The 23,010-nt window shown below is 37.6% G+C and overlaps 1 long non-coding RNA gene across 2 annotated transcripts in view; it reads left to right on the top strand.

Annotated features, from left to right (window-relative positions):
- The first annotated feature begins 503 nt into the window (after window positions 1-503).
- The window catches only part of LOC136846984 (uncharacterized), a 136,155-nt gene continuing 113,648 nt past the window's right edge, over window positions 504-23,010 (top strand). For both annotated transcript variants that reach the window (XR_010855566.1, XR_010855565.1), the window contains exon 1: window positions 504-757. This is a non-coding gene — a long non-coding RNA (uncharacterized lncRNA). The remainder of the gene's footprint in view (window positions 758-23,010) is intronic.

A 23,010-nucleotide genomic window follows, 5' to 3' on the forward strand; every position in this document is an offset into this window, starting at 1 on the left:
AATGTTAATGATTAAAAAAATGCAACATTTTACTCACCTTCCTCTACGACAGAAACATGGCGAGCCTAATGGATGATACTGTGGAAGTGCTTGGTATACACGCTCTTATCGAAAATCCAGCTGGCTTAAACTTCCATTTTATTTAACAATACACAAAATTAGCTTCACTACACAATAATCCATGTAAATCAAGTCAAGAGCAGGTACGCCAAAAACGTTAGCCAAGATTACTAGCCTATCGTCTGGAGGCCGAGCTGTGAGCCTCCTTCGCCAAGTGAAAAACTGCCAATTCTGAAACAGAATATAAATAAAATGTTGGAACGACATTTGATTACAATCGTCATGTACTGGCTTCATCTGAATGTATAATGTTTATATATGTGTGTATAAGGGACGAAAATAATTTTACTTTATTTTACTTTTATCTCTCTTTCTCAAGCAGCTTTTGCTTGTTAAATAATTATTATTTGGAAACTCCCCTTCCAAACCCACCCCATCACCCTGGACTTTGCTCCTCGTGTTAAGAAGTTTGTCGGTAACGATCCCGCCAAGTGTCGGTTACTTGTGTCGTATCGTATTTCCGTGTTTACGTCAAAAGAGGGAGGTCGTATGGATTATGCTGAACTGCAATTGTTCCCGTGTTCATGTTAGTGATTTTGAAGTTGCAGTTTAGGGGTGTTATCCCTCTCCAAATAATTAATCTTGCCCGTTTCTCAAGAGGACAAGGTGGAACCGTAACAACAATGCCTTTTGACGGGTGAGTAACACCAGCAAGAGTAATTGTTTGAGTTAATTCGTTAACACTGTAGTAGCGCCCGTAACATTTTGTGGTATAGAATTTGCGAAGTAGTAGCATTATTTAAACATGTAGATTTAAATATACTGTTGAGAGGAGTTGCCACTTGTACAGAAAACGAACTTCACAATGGTTAACCAACCATACGAGGTACCGGACACTGTCATATTTCCAAACAGCTCTTATCGTTGTTATAGAGAAGAGCATGAAATATCAAGCTCAAAATCGTTTTGCTATCTTTTTCTACTCGGTATGATAATGCATTTACGATAAAGGCAAGATTAATTATTGCTGTATAACGATGTTTACTTTATTTCAAATGCATCCGTTACTAACCCAGCTTTGTAATCAACTAGGCCTATAAGCCATTTCAATGGCTTACCAATTTCGTCTTGCCTAAGATTAATCTGGAAATTCGTCCAAGTTTAATGCATTCGCCCATCATTATTACACGTGGAATGGTTAGGGACGTTAGGATTCATATGTTTAAAACGATATAGTAGGGAGAAAAAAAATCAATTAGGCTGAGGTATTGGTGAAGACGGAGAGGCCTGATGGGGGAGCTGATCGATCAGGGAGGACTAGGCCTAGGGCTCGTTCTTTGTAAGAATTTATTTTGCCTTTGTTGACTTAGGCATTGAATCAGTACTTGGTAGGTAGTCGATTTTGATGGGTCACAATAAAGGTGGTATAGGGTATGGGACTAGCAACCTCATCCCACTAGACTTGTTAGGAAACTTTCTCCTTTAAGGTACATCTGAATGATTATATATATATATATATATATATATATATATATATATATATATATATATATATATATATATATATATATATATATATATATATATATATATATATATATATATATATATATATATACATATATATACATATATATACATATATATTTATATATATATATATATATATTATTCAACCAAATAAATCCATTTCAGAGAGCCACTCTATTTTGTCTATATATAGGAAATACTACCTTCGTTCTGTCTGACACCCCATAATCTATTGTATACACAGACCTAAACCAGACTACCGAAGGAGAGAATCCGAACATGAATCATCCTTTTAAGACTTAACAAATCGCTCTCTATACCTGTGGCAGCGGGGAAATAATTATTAGCCGTAGGGGGCCTTAGGTATGATTTAAGAGAGAATGTTCGAGGCGTAGCTTATTCCTGAATGGAGTTGTATTGTGGAATGTAACTCGAGTGTTAAACGGGTTGTTTTTCTCATTTCATTCAGTTCCTCTTCATTTTTAAGAACATTTTGTTGTAATTTTCCCGGGGGGAGGCGGGATTAGTTGGATGGTTAGGAAGGGTGGGTTAGTACCTCACACGGTCCACTGTAGGAATTACTTTATTTTCTCTGCAGCATCCATTCGGTCCTTAGCTGAAACCTCTATCATTCCTTTTACTGTACCTCGGTTCATGTTCTCCTTCAGTCTTACTTTCCACCCTCTCTTAATTGATTCATAGTGCAGCTGAGAGGGTTTCCTCCTGTTACACCTTTCAAACCTTCTTACTCCCAGTTTCCCTTTTAGCGCAGAATGATCTCATGGGCCCCAGCGCTTGGCCTTTGGCTTAAATGTTTATTTCAATTCCAATGTAATTTTAATTGACATCAGTTTTGTTCTTCCACTGATGATAATGAAGGTATTAGGTTATCATCTGCAGGCTTTAAGTTAAAAATATTTATCTATTCTTTTTGTAGTTGATGATGATGATGATGATGATGATGATGATGATAGCTGAATCAGATCTCCCCTTGTCTTTTAACACATGAGAATGATGGTAAAAGAAAAATTATCAGCCATATTCATCATATTCCAATGGTAATATTTGCTGCTTATCATCAGCCCTCTTCTTTAATGTATTGTCATTATGAAGACAATAATAATAATAATAATAATAATAATAATAATAATATTATTATTATTATTATTATTATTATTATTATTATTATTATTATTATTATAATCACAAAAAAACACCCGTATTAAATTGTATCCAACCTTTCCCTTTCTTGTTCACAGCCTCTGGGATCGTTATTCGGAATAACGCGTATCATAACTATCTGGCGAAATGAAACGACGCCGTAATTTTCGTCTAATAACTGCTGGAAGTGAAAGGCACCTAAATATTTCCCTTAACGACTGATAATCTTAGGTTAATAAGGTTCTAATTTACGCAGTAATTAGTAAGCGCCGATTGTGGAAATTATCAGGGAGGAACAAAATAGTCACAGAGAAAAAAAAAACAGATTTTTTTTCTCGCTATCACAACAGATTAACAGCCACCTGGAACCGTATGGTAAGATAATTAGACAGTAACTGACGGGATTTTAGAGTATTTGACTGACAGTGAGACAGTGAAAGGTGATGTATATTCCTGCGCATGCAACTCTCAGCATTTTTTATTTGGATAAACAAACAAAGTCTGATTTTGTATCACCAGTGTAAATAATTTCAAGGACATGCTTCGAATATATGTCATCATAAAAAAAAACTAAAAATGCAAGCAAATTCTTATTTTGTATTATCAGTGTACCTCGCGTGGTGCACTGTAGGCATTACTTAAGGGTCTTTGCAGCATCCCTTCGGCCCCTAGCTACAACCTCTTTCATTCCTTTTACTGTACCTCCGTTCATATTCTCTTTCTTCCATCTGACTTTCCACCTCTCCCAACAATTGTTTCATAGTGTAACTGCAAGGTTTTCCTCCTGTTACACCCCTCAAACCTTCTTACTGCCAATTTTCCCTTCAGCGCTGAATGACCTCGTAGGTCCTTGCGCTTGGCTTTTGGACTAAATTCTATATTATTTTACAGGGATATGCTTCGTATATATGTCATCATAAAAAATAAAAAAATAAAAAAGTATATTGTATCATAGTGTAAATAAGAATTTCAAGGACATGCTTCGTATACGTCATCATAAAAAATGAAAAAATGCAAATTCGTATATTGTATCAACTGTAAATAAGAATTTCAAGGACATTTTTCATATATATTTCATCATAAAAAATTAAATTACGTATTACTTTAGGAATAGTAGAATGGGAAATAGGATTATGAAAGAAGACGTAGAAAGGACAAGAATAAAAAGGAAAAGAAAGCGAGTAAGATGAAGCGAGAGAAAGGACCAGTCTTTTAGTCTTCCCCCTTAGTCCTGTAATTCACTTTCACCCTATGCCCTGCCAACATCCTCCTGACCTCTGTATACCCCTCTTTCCTCTGCTGTAAGGTTTCTGTTCCCACCTTCCCCACCCCCCTTAAAAAAAAGAGTGCTGAAGTTCAGAGGTTGGATTCCTCTCATCCGAGAGAAGTCAAGACCCGCAAATTTCCCCACCGAAAACTGCAAATGGGTTTGGTCTTCTCGCTGTGCCTCAATTGCTCTTCAGATTTTGGGTTGTCTTTCTGTTTCCCCTCTTTTTGCGTGTGTTGTGGGTTGGGGGGACGGTTGGTGGGGAGGGGAGGGGAAGGGGAGAAAGGGGGTTGGATGGGTGTGTATACGTCTGGTGAAGGTTCGTTAGTTTCTCTGTTTGGCTTTCCTGTGGAATTTGTTAGTTTATTGGCTTCGATTCTTATTTTTTCCTCAGGCAGGTGGCTGGAAGTTGTGTTCGCTGTTTTGGTTAATTATAAAAAAAAAATTGTTCCGGTTTTGAAAAGGATTAGAGTAAAGATAGAAAATAACAGACTCAGAATATGCAGATTATGCTGTTTTAACCAGCAAAAGATCATAAGATTTTCAAAGCTTGCTAGATAGAATACTCCAGATAATTAAAATTCGTTACTGTTTACGGTTTGCTAGATTTATCAAGATCCAGTCAATACCTTTTCTGTGGACCTTGAGATTTACCTCAGCGGTGGATTGAAGCCTCATGATTTTTGGGTATTATGTATATGCTATATTTGTTGTACCAGGATCCAGAAGACGTTTCCTTAAGGTGTAACCAAACAAAGTTTTCTTTTATAACTTTGTTTTCAGTTTTATTTTTGTTGTCTTCTCGCTCTGTTAATTCCTTTCTTTCACTTATTGTCATTCTGGTCATTGGAAGCTTGACAGCAATCATTGTGGTTTCATGGCCTCACCAATAATAATAATAATAATAATAATAATAATAATAATAATAATAATAATAATAATAATAATAATAATAATAATGTGAAGAAATCCACAATGGTGTAGGTGTAAATATACATTAAAAATATATGTACAAAACGAGAACTTTCGAGAACCTACTCGATGCTCCTTCTCGAGAAGGAGAGTCGAGCAGGTTCTTGAAAGCTCTCGTTTTGTATATATATTTCTAATGTATTTTTATACCTCTACCATTGTGGATTCCTTCACCATTTTAATTATTCATGCTATTATGAGATTTTTATGAATAATAATAATAATAGTAATAATAATAATAATGCATTTAATCTTGTAAAGCCTTAGATCTCAGCCCCCAAGATAAAGACTTTTTATAGGAAGACTTTCTACTTACAAGTTCTAAAGCCTGTTGATTTTGTTAATAATGTTAGCACTTACGCTCGAGCGGCCGCCACCAGATTAGGATTTATACGAGGTATTTCAGTCCACAAACTTAAGGACCACAGTTTCCAGGAAGTTCAGATTCTGAGTGGAGCTTAGCGCCTTAAAGATTTGAGCATGTTATTCTTTTTATGGCGAATTTCAAATACCGATGTGGGAGCCTAATTGAATATTTATTGGACAAAAATCAGTTCTTAACCTCCTGAAGAGTATTTAGTGAAATATTTAAAATTCTTTTGTTGCAGTACTGTAGTTATACCGTATATGTCGTGGTTTGTAGCGATGAAGATAACAAGGCAATACACTCAAAACATTTCGGCAATTGGCATTTCTGCGCATTTCAGTAAGGCAGTACCTTACGTCCTAACTTGTTCTTTACTCTTGTTGTGTCCCATTCATTCCGTGATTTTCAGATCCATTGTATTTAGCACGTACAAACATATTTATGTCGTTCATTCTTTCGTTGAGTTTTCAAAAAACGGTACCAAGCTTATCCTAGACGACTTGAGACTGCTGGGAAGTTTCATTTCTTTAGTGAGTTCTTGACCATCAGTACATATCTCATTTTAGAATCTTGATGAGTTCCATACCAAAGGTATCTGGCTTATCTTAGAGAGTATATAAATCTTTCATTAGTGAATTTCAGACGTAAGTGTATCTAGCAATCCTAGGTCGTTGGTAATTCTTTCATTTTTCAGTGGTATTCTGAAATGGACGTTAGCAACCACAAACTCTCAGTCTTTTCGATTTTATTGCAGTCTGCCACTTCTAGCGATTTTAATACTTTTTTATTATGTCGATATCCACAGAAATTCGTCTTTTTTTTACTTTTGTTTTCTGTCGCCCTCTTTAACAAAATATCCTTGTGACAAATAAATGTGATGTTTATTTTATTCACTGCCTCAAGAAAACCCAGAAGAGAGAGAGAGAGAGAAGTATGTATACAGTTTCCCTAATCAAGATTTACATTCGTGTTAGATTCTTAATGTTAAACCCCAAGTAATCCCGGGGTTGTTGGCCCTTAGGGCCGTGACAACACGTTGTCAAATGCGTAAATGAAATCTCTCATGTGTTGATTTTCTTGGCAACGCGACCAGAAATCCAAGACAACTACAGTATATCCCCGTAGGGGGTTAGTGCCGTCAGTGCTCCTCACGCGGTGCGCTGTTGGCATTACTTAAGGTTCTTTGCAGCGTCCCTTCGGCCGGTAGCTACAACCCTTTCATTCCTTTTACTGTACCTCCACTCATATTCTTTCTTCCACCTTGTTTTCTATCCTCTTCTAACAATTGCTGCATAGTGCAACTGCGAGGTTTTCCTCCTGTTACACCTTTGTACACCTTTACTCTCAATTTTCCTTTTATCGCTGAATGCCCTCATAGGTCCCAGCGCTTGGCCTTAGGCCTAAATTGCATATTCAGTTCTATTCTACTATTTTTCCATTTTATTTGCCCTTTTAAATCCTCCATATGACGTCAGGAGTGCGTCTGTCATCGCCAGGACCGAGTCTCACCCAGTACATCTCGTTCCCCCTTGCTTTGTTCGTCACTCTCATCCGGCCATTCACACACCGTCCCTTCGTTGTCGTTACGATAATTGTCAGCATTTTCTAAGAACCTCCGACAACCCCGCTTCCCAGGCAGTAGCTGACATCATAATATCCCGGTACCAACCTCTGTCAACCTCACTTTCCCCGAGCAGTAGCAGACGCATGGGAATACCTTATACGTAGCCCTATCAACCCCACTTCCCCAGCAGTGGCAGATCCATCGTAACACCCTCACGCTAACCTCATCAACCCCAATTGTCCAGAAGCAGCAGCAACAGCAGACGTATTGTAATACCCCATAAAATATAACACCTCCGTGCAACCCCTACCTTCCCTTTCAACCCCACTTGTCCGGAAACAGCAGCAACAGTAGGCATATCATAACCCCATACAAACCTCCGTCAACCCCATTTCCTGACGAGTAGCAGACGCATCCTAACACTCCCATACAGCCCCCCTCCCCCGTCTCTTTCCCATTTATGGAACCACGTGAAATTATCACAGGTTGACACCCACCACATTAACCCATTGTGCGAAGGAGGACGCCCCGTGCCACCGGAGGACAAACAAGGAAGTCGTCGTCTCTTCCTGTCCTTTGAAGAAGGAATGAGCGAGAGGGGCGTCTTCAGGAAGCTCCTCCCAGGAGTGGAACGAGGAGGAGCGGGAGAAGTAGAAAGAACTTCTTTCTGGAGGTGCTGTTGCGACGAAACCCCTTTTAAGCGAACTGAAGTTTTTGATAGACCTAAGACGCAATGGTAAACGTGATTTGTACCTCACTGATCTAAATGACTAAGTCGCACTGCCGGTCACTTAGCATTTTCGTATTACAAAAACAAATGCCGATAAAGAGCCGGTTATCAAGTCGGGGTAGGCACGAAATATGCGTCATTATTCTGGCAATAAAGGTTTTGCTCTATCGGAAATGTCACTGGTACCCGAGAAGAGTTTCTCGACCTTATGTCTGGGTTCGTACAACGGACGCCGCACAACTTTCAGAGGGGAACTTGACATCGTCGCGGAGGAAAAAATACTCCATAAAGAGGGACAGGCTTCCATTTAGGGATGGCCTAAATGGAAAACACTGGATCAGTGTTTTCCTCGGTTGTTGCTTCTTGTGCGCTGCCGGATAAATTAACATTCGAACGTCTTCAGGTTGCTGAGATTTACGGCATGACATGACCATGTGGTTTTCAACATTTGAAATATTAAAAGAATTCACAGTTGATTTTTAAAAAATGGTGTTTCAGTACTTATGGTCATCGAAGACGTACTTGAAACTCTAAATACATTGTGTAAGAATTGGCGATTTAGATGAAAAATTTCTTGGGAAAATCAAGTCCACTGAGACGTTTAGTTATGTATGGCGTACTTCCGTGATATGCACATAATACTTCGTTTGATCTCAGTTGGAATAAGGTTTCATTTATACGTCGGTTCTAAGCACTTTATCTTTATGGGTAGGATGGTATTTTATCTGTACTCCTACAGTAAGGACTCTGACGTTGTCGAGAATATTAAATTCCCGCGACCGTTTCTTGCCAAGTCACCATGTAAAATTTGCCTTATATTTAGTGTGTCTCCCGTAGGCTAATAGTGGTAGTGCCTTCACTGCACTGTGCACTGTAGGCATTACTTAAGGTTCTTTGCAGCGTTAGTTCGGCCCTTAGCTGCAACCCCTTTCTTTCCTTTTACTGTACCTCCGTTCATATCCTCTTTCCTCCATCTTACTTTCCATCCTCTCCTAACAATTGATTCATTGTGCAACTGCGAGGTTTTGTTCCTGTTACACCTTTCAAAACTTTTTACTATCAGTTTCCTTTGCAGCGCTGAATGGCCTCATAGGTCCCAGCGCTTGACCTTTGGCCTAAATCTTATATTGTCTGTCTATCCAAGAAAACCTTGATGACCCCTCCCCAAACATATATACGTATATATATATATATATATATATATATATATATATATATATATATATATATATATATATATATATATATATATATATATATATATATATATATATTATGATAATGATATCCAAGACTTGACAGATTAGATTAGGACGTCAATGTAGGCACCGCTATCAGGGGAAGAAGAAGAAGAAAAAGATATAATAAGTTCAATAAAAAAGGCGACTTGTTCAGTTCTGGTCCGTCGCTTCCTCTACGCTCCTTGGCACCCCCATGACACTGGTCTGAGCGATCACCTCAGATAAGGCTGGGTGTTAGGATGATGACATTTTCCCTTTTTTATTCTTTTCTTTTTTCTGTACTCTTTTATTTCCCTTTCTCCTGGTGAAGAAGTTAAGCCTAAGACTGTATTAATGACGATGACTTTGTGAAGGATTATCAAAAGGGTATGGGCGCTTCATTGTGATATTTGCATAAATATTTGTATAAATATATTAATGATTAGTATAGCTTAATGATGTGATATAGTATTTCTCAATGTTAGGTTGCATATATTCAGCAGTTAATAATGAGATGGCTTATTTCTGTAAGCAGGTACGGTACCCACACGTAATAGTATAGTGAGTTTATTTTACACTTTCATCTGATTTTCAAATATCGTTTCCATCTGTTAGTAATATTGATCCAAATTACTTTTCACAGGCTTATATTTTCGGTAACTTTCTTGCTAATCGTGTTTACGTCAACGTAAAGTTTGTTTTTAATCATTACTGATCATTGACAGCTCGTGGCCCGTTTTTAGTTTTTTATATTCTAGGAAATGACCAAGATGCCGTGTGTGATTCTGCTAACATTCTCCTTTTCGACATTGCTTGGACTTTTTTTTTTTTTTTTTTGGCGTCGTTCTCTTCGTCATCTTAGCTCTGACACTTTGCCCACACTCTGCGCCTTCATTTCCTCTGTCATTTCTCCGACACATTTCCTCTCTCTCTCTCTCTCTCTCTCTCTCTCTCTCTCTCTCTCTCTCTCTCTCTCTCTCTCTCTCTCTCTCTCCAAGCTCCCGCCCTTCCCAAATATCTCCAACCGTCATAGGGAGGCTAACCCCCATTCTCTGCTTCTCTGCCCCCCCCCTCCCCCCCAGGCTTCTACAAGTGCTGACAACAGAGGTTTAGGATCTGGTCTGGAACCTTCGTCATGGTTGTCACTAATTCTCGAGATGATGATACCACCCTTATAGGAAGCCACTTAGCCCCGTCTCCACTCCCCCCCCCCCTCTCTCTCTCTCCCGACCACACCCTTGGTTACAACCCCCCCATCCCCCAACCACCATCTTTGGCAGTGTCTGTGTTATGGTATCATCACTTTTCCGGTGAAGCACGATTTCTGACAGCTTTGGAATTCCTGTGATCAATGAATTGGGAATTTCGTTCACGCCGTAATAGATTTAACCGATGAAGTTGGCATAAGAGGCTTGATTAATTAGTATAAAAAGTCATCTTCAATTAACCGTAAATTGAGTTTTTATTAATAATTTTATGCAATTCTGAATGTCGCTCCCACCTGTCACCTAATTTGAAGTTCTGAAAATTCGACTACAAGTTAGCAAAGAATGATAGGCGTGAAGAATAACGAATCTAAAGATGTAAAATGCCAACGGAAACTATTTTCTCGCCTAACAGTAAATTTCAGTGTTCCAAATAAAGTGCAGAAGCCATACTTCTCATGTTTGAAATCTACTCGCTATACTAGCAGATGAAAAATACCATCTCAGAAGAGACATACCTGTCGCTTTACCTTTCCTTATTTTTTTTTTCTTAGTGCTGGGCTAGATAAAGCCTCTGGGATCGCCCGTCATCGTTTTCTGTCTTAAGAAACAAAGCATTCTGAATAAATGTAAAAAAAAAAAAAAAAGGATAAAGGAAGAGAGAGAGAGAGAGAGCGAAAAAGAAAGCATATTTTGGCATGGGCTAGAACAGGCTTTTTGTGTTCCCAATCCCATCGACCCCTGAATTTAAAAAAAAAACTGTTAAATATTTCGGTAGACACCCCCACCCCCTTTCCAAATAAAGAGAGAGAGAGAGAGAGATCGCACCCCCCACACCCCTCCTCTTTCCAGATAAAGTGAGAAAGACAAAGGTAGATCGCAATCCCACACCCATCCCATTTCCAAATAAATAGAGAGAGAGAGTGAGAGAGAGAGAGAGTGAGAGAGAGAGAGAGAGAGAGATCACCCCCTCCCCTTTTCAAATAAAGAGAGAGAGAGACAGATAGAAATCACATCCCCACACCCCTCCCCTTTCCAAATAAAGAGAGAGAGGGAGAGAGAAACAGATAGAGATCTCACCCCACCCCCTCCCTTTCCAAATAAAGAGAGAGAAAGAGAGACAGATAGAGATAGCATCCCCACACCCCTCCCCTTTCCAAATAAAGAGAGAGAGAGAGATCACACTCCCACATCCCTCCCCTTTCCAAATAAAGAAAGATAGAGAGGGATAGAGATTGCACCTCCACCCCATCCCTTTTTCAAATGAAGAAAGAGAGATAGAGAGATTGCACCCCCTCCCCTTTCTTAAAGAGAGAGAGATCGCACCCCCACCCCCTCTCCTTTCCAAATAAAGAGAGAGAGAGAGAGATCTCCGACACTCATCAATACCATCTCCTGTTCCCGATAATGACTCTTTTATCTGGAGGAGAGCAGAGCAGCAACAAGACGCTCATCTCCCGATATGAAACTAATTAGTGCAGCGACGACAATGCGAGATTTATTGTGGAGCGACGCCTTTTTAATTAATGTTATCCTGAGGGAGACTTGGGGTGGCCTTGATAATTGCTTCCTCAAACAAAGCACTTATCAATTAATTCGCATGTTGCAATAATTGCACGTGGATATCATTAGCATCAGCTGTAATGGATACTTTATGCTCATATCAAACGTTATTTGTGGAATTATGGAACACGCTGCTCGCATCAAAGACTTTTTATTTATTATTATTTAGCTGGCAGTGAAAAGCACGCCTCAGACACTCCTTTTGTTATTATTATTATTATTATTATTATTATTATTATTATTATTATTATTATTATTATTATTATTATTATTATTATTATACGGATATTCCACTATACGTAAGTCACGGAAAGGTCACACGAGCAATATCTTTTGACCTTCTTTGACCTTCTCATCAGTTTACACACCAAAAGGTAAACATACTGGCGAACATGTCGAACAGAACACTACGTCAGTTAGGCATTTTTCTTCCTTTAAGGAGCAAACGTAATGCACTTGAATAATCTACATTTTTTAAACATGTCATCATTTCGAAAGTCATGCTTAAAAGACTAATTACTAGTTTTTACATGATTCAGTTATAACGCCGTCTCCTGTACTGTAGTCCTAGTTTTAACCTAAGTTTAAAACTACTGTAGTGTCTCCCAGCAGTCTTCAAAGGAAACTTTCGCTCTTACAAAATGTTATTCATTATACCTTTGCTACCACAGGTAATTATATTACACTGGGATCATTTGACTTTTATTGCCTCCAGGAAGGGGGAAAGAATTAACATTTCCAGTGTTGGCTGCTTCGTTCAATTTGTCACCTGTATTTGCTGTTTCGTGCTTTGTCCACCGTACTTGCTACTGTGTGCAATTTTACATTACTTGTTACCTTGTGCAATTTGTCGCCAGTACTAGCTTCCATATGCAATTTGCCACTTGCATTTGCTCCCATGTGCAATTTGCCAAGAGCATTAGCTACTCTCTGCAATTTGCTACTTGTGCAATGTGTCACATGTGTAAGTTATTTTGTGCAGTTTGACACTTGTTTTTGCTACCTTTACAGTTGCCACTATCAATAACTACATTGTGCAATTTGCTACTAGTGTTTGCTACCTTGTGCAATTTGCCACCAGTTTTAGACACTGCAATTTGCTACTTGTGCAATTTGCCACGAGCATTAGCTGCTTTGTGCAGTTTGCCACTTGTGTTTGCTGCCTTGTACAATTTGTCACCAACATTTAGCTACTTCGTGCAATTTGCTACTTGTGCAGTTTGCCACCAGTAGTAGCTGCTTTGTGCAATTTGCCTCTCGTGTTTACTGCCTTGTACAATTTGCCAGCAGTATTTAGCTACTTTATGCAATTTGTTACTTGTGTAGTTTGCCACCAGCATTAGCTGCTTTGTGCAATTTGCTACTTGTATTTGCTGCCATGTGCCTTATGTCACCAGTTTTAGCCACTTTGTACAGTTTGCAGTCAGCATTAGATGTCAGAACCTTTTGGCTTTGTGACATTGCTTTAGAGCTTTTGAGACTCTGAGCTTAGTTTACCAATATTAAGTTTTCATATGTGTTATTTATTTTGAAATTTTCTAATGATTTTCATCTCATTTAATGTCGGGTTCAGGATCGCTTTTTCAAGATATTATTATTATTATTATTATTATTATTATTATTATTATTATTATTATTATTATTATTATTATTATTATTAATCCAGTTAACGTTGCTGTTTTTCTAGTTGTTATGGTAGAGCAGTTATCTTGAACATATGAGTACCATGTTATTGATAATTAAATGGTTTTTCTAAATGATTAATGTCGAAATTATTATATACTATATTTTCCAAGCAAAAAAGACACCACAATTGAATGATAAAGTATGGCGAGCATGAGGATAAAGTCTAGACCCACTTCCTGGGTGCAAATATTTAGCACCCCACTCGACGCTCCTGGAAAATATGGATGAAAGAAAGTAGGATATTGGTAGACTTGGCGAGAGAGAGAGAGAGAGAGATTATTTTAGGGCACATTTCAGCTGTAGATAAGATATTCGCATTAAAATAGAGGAGAAATGTATGATATTTGGCAAAGTATAAAAAATCGCTTATTCCATATATGCGTGCATGTGTGTGTAAAAGACGGAGAGAGAGAATTAATTGGAGAGGTCAGTAATAGAAAGTATGTGAGCACAAAGAATTTAACAGAGATAAATACGACATATAAGAGAGAGAGAGAGAGAGAGAGAGGGAGAGGGAGGGAAGGACGGAGAATGTATGGCATATAAAAGAGAAAAAGATAGAGGCCGAGAGAATTTCATAGCATATAAAAAATAGAAAATATATGAGTATGAAGATGTTTAACAGAGAGAAGTAAGACATTTGAGAGAGAGAGAGAGAGAGAGAGAGAGAGAGAGAGAGAGAGAGAGAGAGAGAGAGAGAGAAAGAATGTATGGCATATAAAGGAGAAAGAGAGTGAGGTAGGGAGTGGGTGGAGGTGGGAGGAGAGGGGGGGGAGGGGAGAAGGAGTAAGGAAAAGTAAAGGTTGGTCCCTAGCACTTTAACCCACAGAAGTGTGAAAACCTAAGAAGCTTAACTCCGGGGAATTACTTGGCAGGAAGTCTTGGGAAATTCCAGCGGAGCGTTATTTAGTCATATTGGCCGGAGCATTTTTTGGTGGGACTTTTTTATATTGGTGGTTTGAGATGGTGGTGATTATGAGGAGGATTTTGGCTAGATTTTTTTTATAATGGTGGTTTGAGATGATTGTGGTTATAAGGAGGATTTTTGTTTTATATTTGTGGGCTGAGATGATTCTGAGTATGAGGAGGATTTATTTATTTTTTTATTTTACATTTGAGGTGAGATGGTAGTGATTATGAGGAGGATTTTGGAAGGATTTTTTGTAGTTGTGGGTTGAGATGATGGTGATTATGAGGAGGGTTTTTGTTAGTCTTTTGTATTTGTAGGATTTATGTTTTATATATTTGGGGTGATGTTGATTATGTGGAGGATTTTGGCTAGATTTTATTTTGTATTGTTGGTTTGAGATGATAGTGGTTATGAGGAGGATTTTTGTTAGTCTTTTGTATTTGTGGGTTGAGGTGATTGGGATTATGAGGAGGATTTATGTTTTTTTTATGTTTGTGGGTTGAGATGATGATGGTTATGAGGAGCATTTTGACTAGATTTTTTTTATGTTGGTGGGGAGAGATGGTTTCTTTTATTATGAGGAGGATTTTTTAAAGTATTTTGTTTGTTGTTTGAGATGATGATTACGAGGGGGATTTGGGATAGATTTTTTGTTTGTGCTTTAGTTGCAAATATTATGAGGACGATTATTAGTGAGGGCTGATGGTCGATGTTGATGGTTGCTATAATGATGATGGTGATAGTTGGGAGGAGCATTATGGTGTGATATATTGTTTATGATGATGGTAATAATGATGAGAACAACTGTGGTAAATTTAGCTGTGGCCTTTGATTCATTAATTGAGTCACGAACACTGGCGTTACAACAACAATGGTTACCTACGCATAAAAATAGTTATTAGCTATGAAAAGATTTGTAGGTTGATCCAATTTTTATAATGTGAGTTTTCATGAACAATTGACACAAAGAAATTTGGAACTGAAATATTGATTAAAAAATCTTTAAAACCATTCATTCGTCCCAGAGGAAGCCCACTTCTGTCTCTAACCCAAATGCGCCATTTAAACAATGCTAAAAACATCTTCTATGAGAACTGAAAATATGGTAGTTCCCTTCCCTTCCTCATCCAGGCACTCGGAGAGGGTACATACTCTCAGGTCTGCAAGATTGGGCTAGTTAACCAGAAAGTCCCTGACAGCCAAGGTGTCCTGGCAGTCATTGTGCAATGGCCGAGGATGCTCAAGCCATCAGAGCCGTGTGTCAGTTGAGTGCAACCAACTCTAACCCACCCAAAGTACTTTCCCATATTCTTTGTGACGCCATTTTTAGTAACCATAAATCGATGAATCTCATATTCTTGGGATCTTATTGTACCCCCATGGTAGAGCTTACATGGTAATTTTCAAGATCTTTTGGTTACTACCGACCAGACTCCCTCCCGCCCCCCTACCTCCACGAAAGCTGTCATGTTTCCTTAGTCTTTTTGTTAATACTGCTATTCAGAAGAGAAACCCCCGATCATATTGAATAACCCTACAGGGGCCATTTACTCGAAATTCAAGCTTCCTAAGAATGTGAATGAGAATATTATGAAAAAGGTCATCGTGAGACAGTGCAGTATCTCTTCAAGATGGCACTCTTTGCCCACCTACCAGCCTTGTCACTTCCAACCCCCCCCCCCTACGTGTGGTTAAAAAGTTAAGTATATCTTAGTTTAACCAGACCACTGAGCTGCTTAACAGCTCTCCTAGGGCTGGCCCGAAAGATTAGACTTATTTTACGTGGCTAAGAACCAATTGGTTACCTAGCAACGGGACCTACAGCTTATTGTGGAATCCGAACCACATTATGACGAGAAATGAATTTCTATCACCAGAAATAAATTCCTCTAATTCTTCATTGGCCAGCCGGAGACTCGAACGCTGGGCCAACAGCGTGCTAGCCTATAGCTTTAGCCACCCCTCCAATGAAGAACCCCTTACTTGTGGTGGAACCTAGCAGACTTTACAACCTGGCTTCTACGATTTACTAAAACACCCAGTCTTAAACTTGTAAAATTAATAGATATTTAGAGCTAAGATTTAAAGCTTCACATGAACTTTTTACCGTTGGGAATTAAATAATCTTTAGTAAAATTAAAACAGCGTAAAACGCTCTCATGAAAATTGAGGAGCAGCTGTAGAAGAAAGTGCTGCGCTCGTCATCCGGGTAAAATGCTCCATATGAAAAGCCAGCGTCAGATTTAGAGATATTAGTTTAAACAGAAATTAGCACTCACATCGCCTAAATTAGTTTTGGGTGATTTCTAAGGAACTGTATTCCCTTTTCTAGCAATAACTTTTTAATTTGAGGTAAAATGAATGTGTTATTGGTTGATGGTCTCTACAATATTGATAATGTTTTTCTTTTTATATTACAATTATGCTGAATCAGTGTGGCTCCATTGCCATTAAACCTACACACACACACACACACACACACACACACACACACACACGCACACGCACATGTAGTGTAAGTACAAGAAATTTCGTCATGCTTCTATAATTAATGCCCATTAAAGTGAATTCTATTGACATTGAAAGTGGTAGTAATTTTGTTGTAAAATTGTGTTATTGGGCATATATGTATATATGTATATAAATATATATATATATATATATATATATATATATATATATATATATATATATATATATATATATATATATATATATACATATATACATATATATACATATTATATATATATATGTATGTGCTATATTTAATACATACATACATACGTACATATATATATATATATATATATATATATATATATATATATATATATATATATATATATATATACTGTATATATATATATATATATATATATATATATATATATATATATATATATATATATATATATACTGTATATATATATATATATATATATATATATATATATATATATATATATATATATATATATATATAGACATTCTTTTGCCGTCACTGGGTTGCTTCCAACATCTCCTCCACCGGAATGGTAAAGAATAGTCGCCCTTCACTCTTCGTCATAAGGCAGAAGTTAGCGCTCCAAAAATAATCCTTTAGCGGGAAGAGCAATTTTATGAAGGAACTTTAAAGGGACATTGTCTCTCGTCTTGCTTAAGCTTCTGGTTTTAATACACTAAACTGTCAATCAGCTTTTCCGCGGATATTATAAAGGGGGATGTGTCTTGTTAGGAGAAAAAGCAGTGATACGTTGGTTTTAGTAGAGCTAGATATTGTACTTTTATTTATTCCACACACACACACACACACACACACACACACACATATATATATATATATATATATATATATATATATATATATATATATATATATATATATATATATATATATATATATATATATATATATATATATATATATATATATATATATATATATATATATATGGGGATGCTTGTAGTGTTAGGCGTGCGAGAAGATAAGGTAAAAATTATGATTCGGTGCGATGAGTAGGTTAGAAGTTCAGTGAAGGATAAATAAATTATTTGAGGTGCCATTGCAAGATACAATGGAGAATCATGTTTAGACTTACTGGAGGATGTAAAAGATAGTGAGTGAGATCATACAGAAAAAGAATCCATTGAATAATATAGGAAGTAAATGCAGAGAGAAAGGTGAATGAGCAAATGGATCTCGAAGTAAAAGATACAATTGGAGAAGTGCTGTCTGCAGCGGATGCGGTCTTGGGATAGTGGCTGGTAGATTTTGGGGCTCAGTGGATGGGTTTGGTTTCAGTTTAACAGTGCTCCTGGTGGTGACTGTTGAGGATGTAAGGAAGTCAGATAAGAGGTTGAAGAATGGAAAGACACGAGGAGCTGATAGGCATTAAAAGTGAGGTGGTGTTTACGGTGGCTGAAGTGTAAGTGACTGGTTGACTATGGAATTCAAGTTGTGTCTGGATAAGGGAATTAATCAGAAGGAATGGATGTGAGAATAATTGTTCCTTTGTCTAATGATAAAGTAAAGTGAGGAAAATAAGACATACGACAGAAGGTTTGACAGGGGAAAATCGGCTTGAACTTTAACAATGAAATTGGTGTGTGAATCAAGTGTTTGTCATGCAGCTTACAAGAAGAATGAAAGAAAAGGACAAAAAGCTACATTTAGCATACATGGACAGAGAAAAACTTAAGATAGAATTTACAGAGAAGCAATATGGATTTGCCAAGGATGCCTGGTATAGATAGTAGATAGCTGAGAATGATAAAAAGTTTTGATAAAGGTGAAGCATGTGTTCGAATTTCTAGTCGAGAGAATGGCAGATTGGATGCAAGGATTAAAACTGTGGCTGAGATAAGAATGTACTATGTCTCCTTGGTTGTTTAATACTTTGCAAATGGAATGATGCAAAAAAAATCAGAGAGAAGACAGTGGATTTCAGTGCAAAGTTGTCGGATAAGTTGATGGATTGTGTTGGCGTGTGGAATGGCTGATGTCTGCAGATAACACAGTGGCAACTAGGGATAATGAAGAGAAACTGCAGTGACCAGTGAAAGAGTTTGAAAAGTGTTTCCAAGAGAAGAAAGATGATAGCAAATGTGAGGAAAAGTAACGGTATGAGGGTAAATGGAAACCAGACAAGATGGAGCAATAAATGTTAATATTGTTGGTGGAAGACTGAAAGCAATAGATTTGCATAGATATTTGGTTCATCATCGATACAGCAGTTAATGTGACAGTGCTCAGTGACCTTTACCATGATCTGTGGGACCAACCCTTCGTAGAGTAAAAGGCTAATGTTGGAAAAGATATATTCAAACAACGAAAGAGTCATATAACTAGTTCCGCATCGTGTTAAATGGAAACCCTTTTCATTATACGCGAGAGGCAAAACAAGTATAGAACAAGTACAGAGCCATCAGAGAGGAGAGGCAGAGAGCAGCATTTGCGTATATCGTGAGAAGGGCGCGTAAACATTAGTGTAAGGCTCCCATAACGAGCGATAGGGGTCCATGATTTAGTTGGCCCATAACAGTATCCTCGGCGTGTTATTACACTGGATTGTATACAGTGTTATGTGAGACTGATTATAGGTAATGAATGTCTTCCCCTTTTGCCCCTTTCCGGGTTGTCCTTAGATTTTGCTGCGCCTTAAATGGAATGTCTGTTCGCATATGATCATTTTGTTTTGGTTGTGTGTGGTTTTTTTTTTTTTCGTTATCTTCCGGTATATTTTCGCTAACTTATCACTCATGTGGGGTTTTAAATATTTTGTCTCCCGTTATTTCTAAGTGCAATGTTCTTAAAAGTCTAGTTGAAAGAGAATATTAGATACAACATTTTTTGGAAGTCACCCATATGCCTATATTCCGCTAATCTTTCCCGTCTTTATTTACATGTAAGGGAAAACCGCAATGTTCTTGTTTCTATTATTCTACAAAGCAGATCTCGGGATAATATGAATATTTGCCAGTTCCTGAGTTATCCCACATTAAATGGAAATATTGGGCGAGGTTTCTATCCTGGGACTGGACATCAAAGATAAGACACCTTCAGGAACCTCCTCCAACCCCCCAACCCCCACTTCTCCTTACATTTCTCTGTTTATGAACGTGCTTGAAAGTCTTAGAAGTGCTCGTGAGGAAATCATAAAGGAAGCAAATACACAGAAATATACTTCATATCTGTGGTCTTCAGTAACGGTGCTCGCTCATGAATTCATTCTTTCTGTATTTCTCATTAGCTTCTGTTACTTCTTTCTAATGAACATCCTATTCTTTGGAAGCTTGAATTTTAAATCAGTGGCCCTTGCAGGATTCTTCCCTATGAATAGGGTTCATCTTCAGAATAATAATAATAATAATAATAATAATAATAATAATAATAATAATAATAATAATAATAATAACATTTTCAAAGCTTGTGTTTGAAGGGTAATAATGCACCATTGTAGGATTCCAGACTTGCAAGGGTAACATTTTAAATTCATGCACATGTAAAGCTATTGTTATCAGTCATCAATATTACAGTGTTATGTCTTTCATAAATCATTTTTCTTTCGTTGTCCTAAGCATGAACGCCGCCGGAGATCACAAAGGCGCTGATCCCCTCTTCTTGACGAGAGCAACCAGAGTCGCTGAACAACAGCACCAATATGCTGTAAATGTGTATCGCTGTCGAATTTTCAGCTCCAGAGGTCCTTTATTCCTCACACCGTTGGACTGTGGAACAGTTCCCCTGTGGATGCCGTGCAATTGAAACTTCAGAAGTTCAAGCGATGATGCAGTGCATTACTACCCTAATACAATTGTATTTTAACCATTTACTTGCATTTTTTTTACTAATTTATTAATTTGTTTTTTCCCTTTTTAATAAGTGATTTCCCCCTTCTGTATTTCCCATTACCTTCTGTTACGCCTTTCTAATGAACACCATATTCTTTGGAAGCTAGAATTTCAAGTTAGTGGCCCCTTTTGGTTTGTTCTATATGAATAGGGTTCATCTTCAGAACAATAATAATAATGATAATTTTATGTATGCTGTACTACCATTACAGATATGATATATACAGAACTATATAATTTTGTCACTATGGGGTGGTCTTTATTGCCTCCGCGCGGCACGTGATTCTGATGTCGATACCTCGTTGAAAATGAGATTACTCTTTCATTTCCTATTTTATGTCTTTTAGTTTTCATGCACCGAGAACGAAGATTTTGTATTTTAGCGAATTCTTTGTCTTATCTACAAACTGTGATTAAAAATATACGCACTTTTCTAAGTCAGCTGCAAAAGGGCAGCTGCTGGAGAGATTTTAATTTTAACCCTTACAAGCATTATTACTATTAATAATATCATTATTATTGAGCTGCCCTTTCGAGGGGAATGCCGCTCAAGAAGTTACCTTTCCGTTCTAAGCAGGTAAAAACGTGATAGGTAGTTCTGTCCTTATACTGTACATCCACCATCTCTCCCCATTTCAACCCTTGGAAACATCGTTATTATTAGTGTCCTTATTCTTATTGCTCTGCCCTTTCGAGGAAAGCCTTTCAAGGCGTTAACCTTTCCGTTCGAGGCCGGTAAAAGGTAGTTCTATCTTTATATTACATCCACCATCTCTCCCTACATTTTGCTCCCGTCATGACACAACCCAGGGAAGATTATTCTTTTCTCTAAAGACACCTTGTATTGGGCAAATATAGACCCTCGAATCTGCTTCACAACGTTATTAATGTTGCCACATAGATGGGTTATCTGCCGATTATGCCTAGCGTTCCAGCGCTATAACTTAAGTCCACAGACTGGTTAACCAGTGACCGCTGTACATATTATTAATATTTTTGTTATTGTTATTGTTATTATTATTATTATTATTATTATTATTATTATTATTATTATTATTATTAGAATCAATAGTAGTTGCTGCATTTCTTCCGGAATTTGTTTTGTAGTTACTCCTACATCTACTGTCATCAGTAGTACTATGATTTTTATCAGTACAACTGTTATAATGGTTATTTTTACCTGAATTCCCTCTGTGCGTACTTTTATGGTCGTACTGGTTTTACTTGCATAAGCGAATTTTTGGTGCAGGGAACAACCTGGCATCTGAGGAACTACTGTCTTTATTTTCAGTGGTGTTTAGTTTTTTAAACTGTTTTTATTTATTTATTTATTTATTTATTTATTTATTTATTATTATTTTTAGATAATTTTTTATTCCAAATTGCTTGAACGCGTTAATGCATACTATCTTTCTCTGAGGGAAGACCGATTTTTGACTGAAAAATTATTTTCTACTTAGTATCATTATACGAGATAACAAATAGATTGATTTGAAACTCTAAATTAAAGACAAGAACTAGTGGTGGCGTTTACCCACAGTAATTCTGTGTTACAGGACTGTAACACAGAATGAAAAACTGTATTACAAGACGAATTGTCCGCATTGTTCATAATTTATTTGTTAACGATGATTTAGTTTATATCTTGATATTCAGCTGACCGCTATTTTTTATGCGCTTTGTATGTAATACTTGACTAAAATAGTTTACACTTTCGACTGATAATGAGTAAAGAGTGATTAAGGTTTATTGCGAAGAGGACTCAGAGAGACATCCGCGAAATAATGAAACGTCTCGAAGAATAATACCGCCACATCCAATCAACCACGAATCCCACGCAACCGACGACGGGTGGGTGGTTGATGACGTAATCCAGTGACGTCACCACTATGCCTTTACAGTAATCAGAGTTGGTTAATCATCTTGCACGTCTGTTACCCGGCAGTTGTTGCCGGCTAAATGTTTTCATACCGATAACGTATTACATATTCCCAGCCGCCCACTCACTCCCCAAAAACCGTCTCATTTCTCAGAAACCGGATTAAATAAAGGTATAGCGAAGGCCGCCTACGATATTTTTCCTTTCCTTCTGGACGTGAATAACGCTCTAGTGAATAACGCTCCATTGAATTAAGTCTGAGATCAGCGCCCATGAGAAAGGGAGGCTCCTAATGCGATGATTCCACGATCAGGTATCGACGCTTCGCCCGCCGGCCATTTCATCAACCTTTTTCTTTTTTTTATAGGAAGGCAAGATAGGACCCGGAAAACAAAGCTAATGAAGATAATCTTTGTTTAGTAATGCAGCCCCGCGCGTGTAATTACCGGAAAAATTATATCACAGACGATGAGGAACTCGGGAAAAGAAGGGTGGAGGGTAGGGGGAGGGAGGGGGAGGGAGAGGGAGGGGGAGTGGTAAGG

Source organism: Macrobrachium rosenbergii, chromosome 16 (assembly GCF_040412425.1).
Source record: "Macrobrachium rosenbergii isolate ZJJX-2024 chromosome 16, ASM4041242v1, whole genome shotgun sequence".
Lineage (NCBI taxonomy): Eukaryota > Metazoa > Arthropoda > Malacostraca > Decapoda > Palaemonidae > Macrobrachium > Macrobrachium rosenbergii.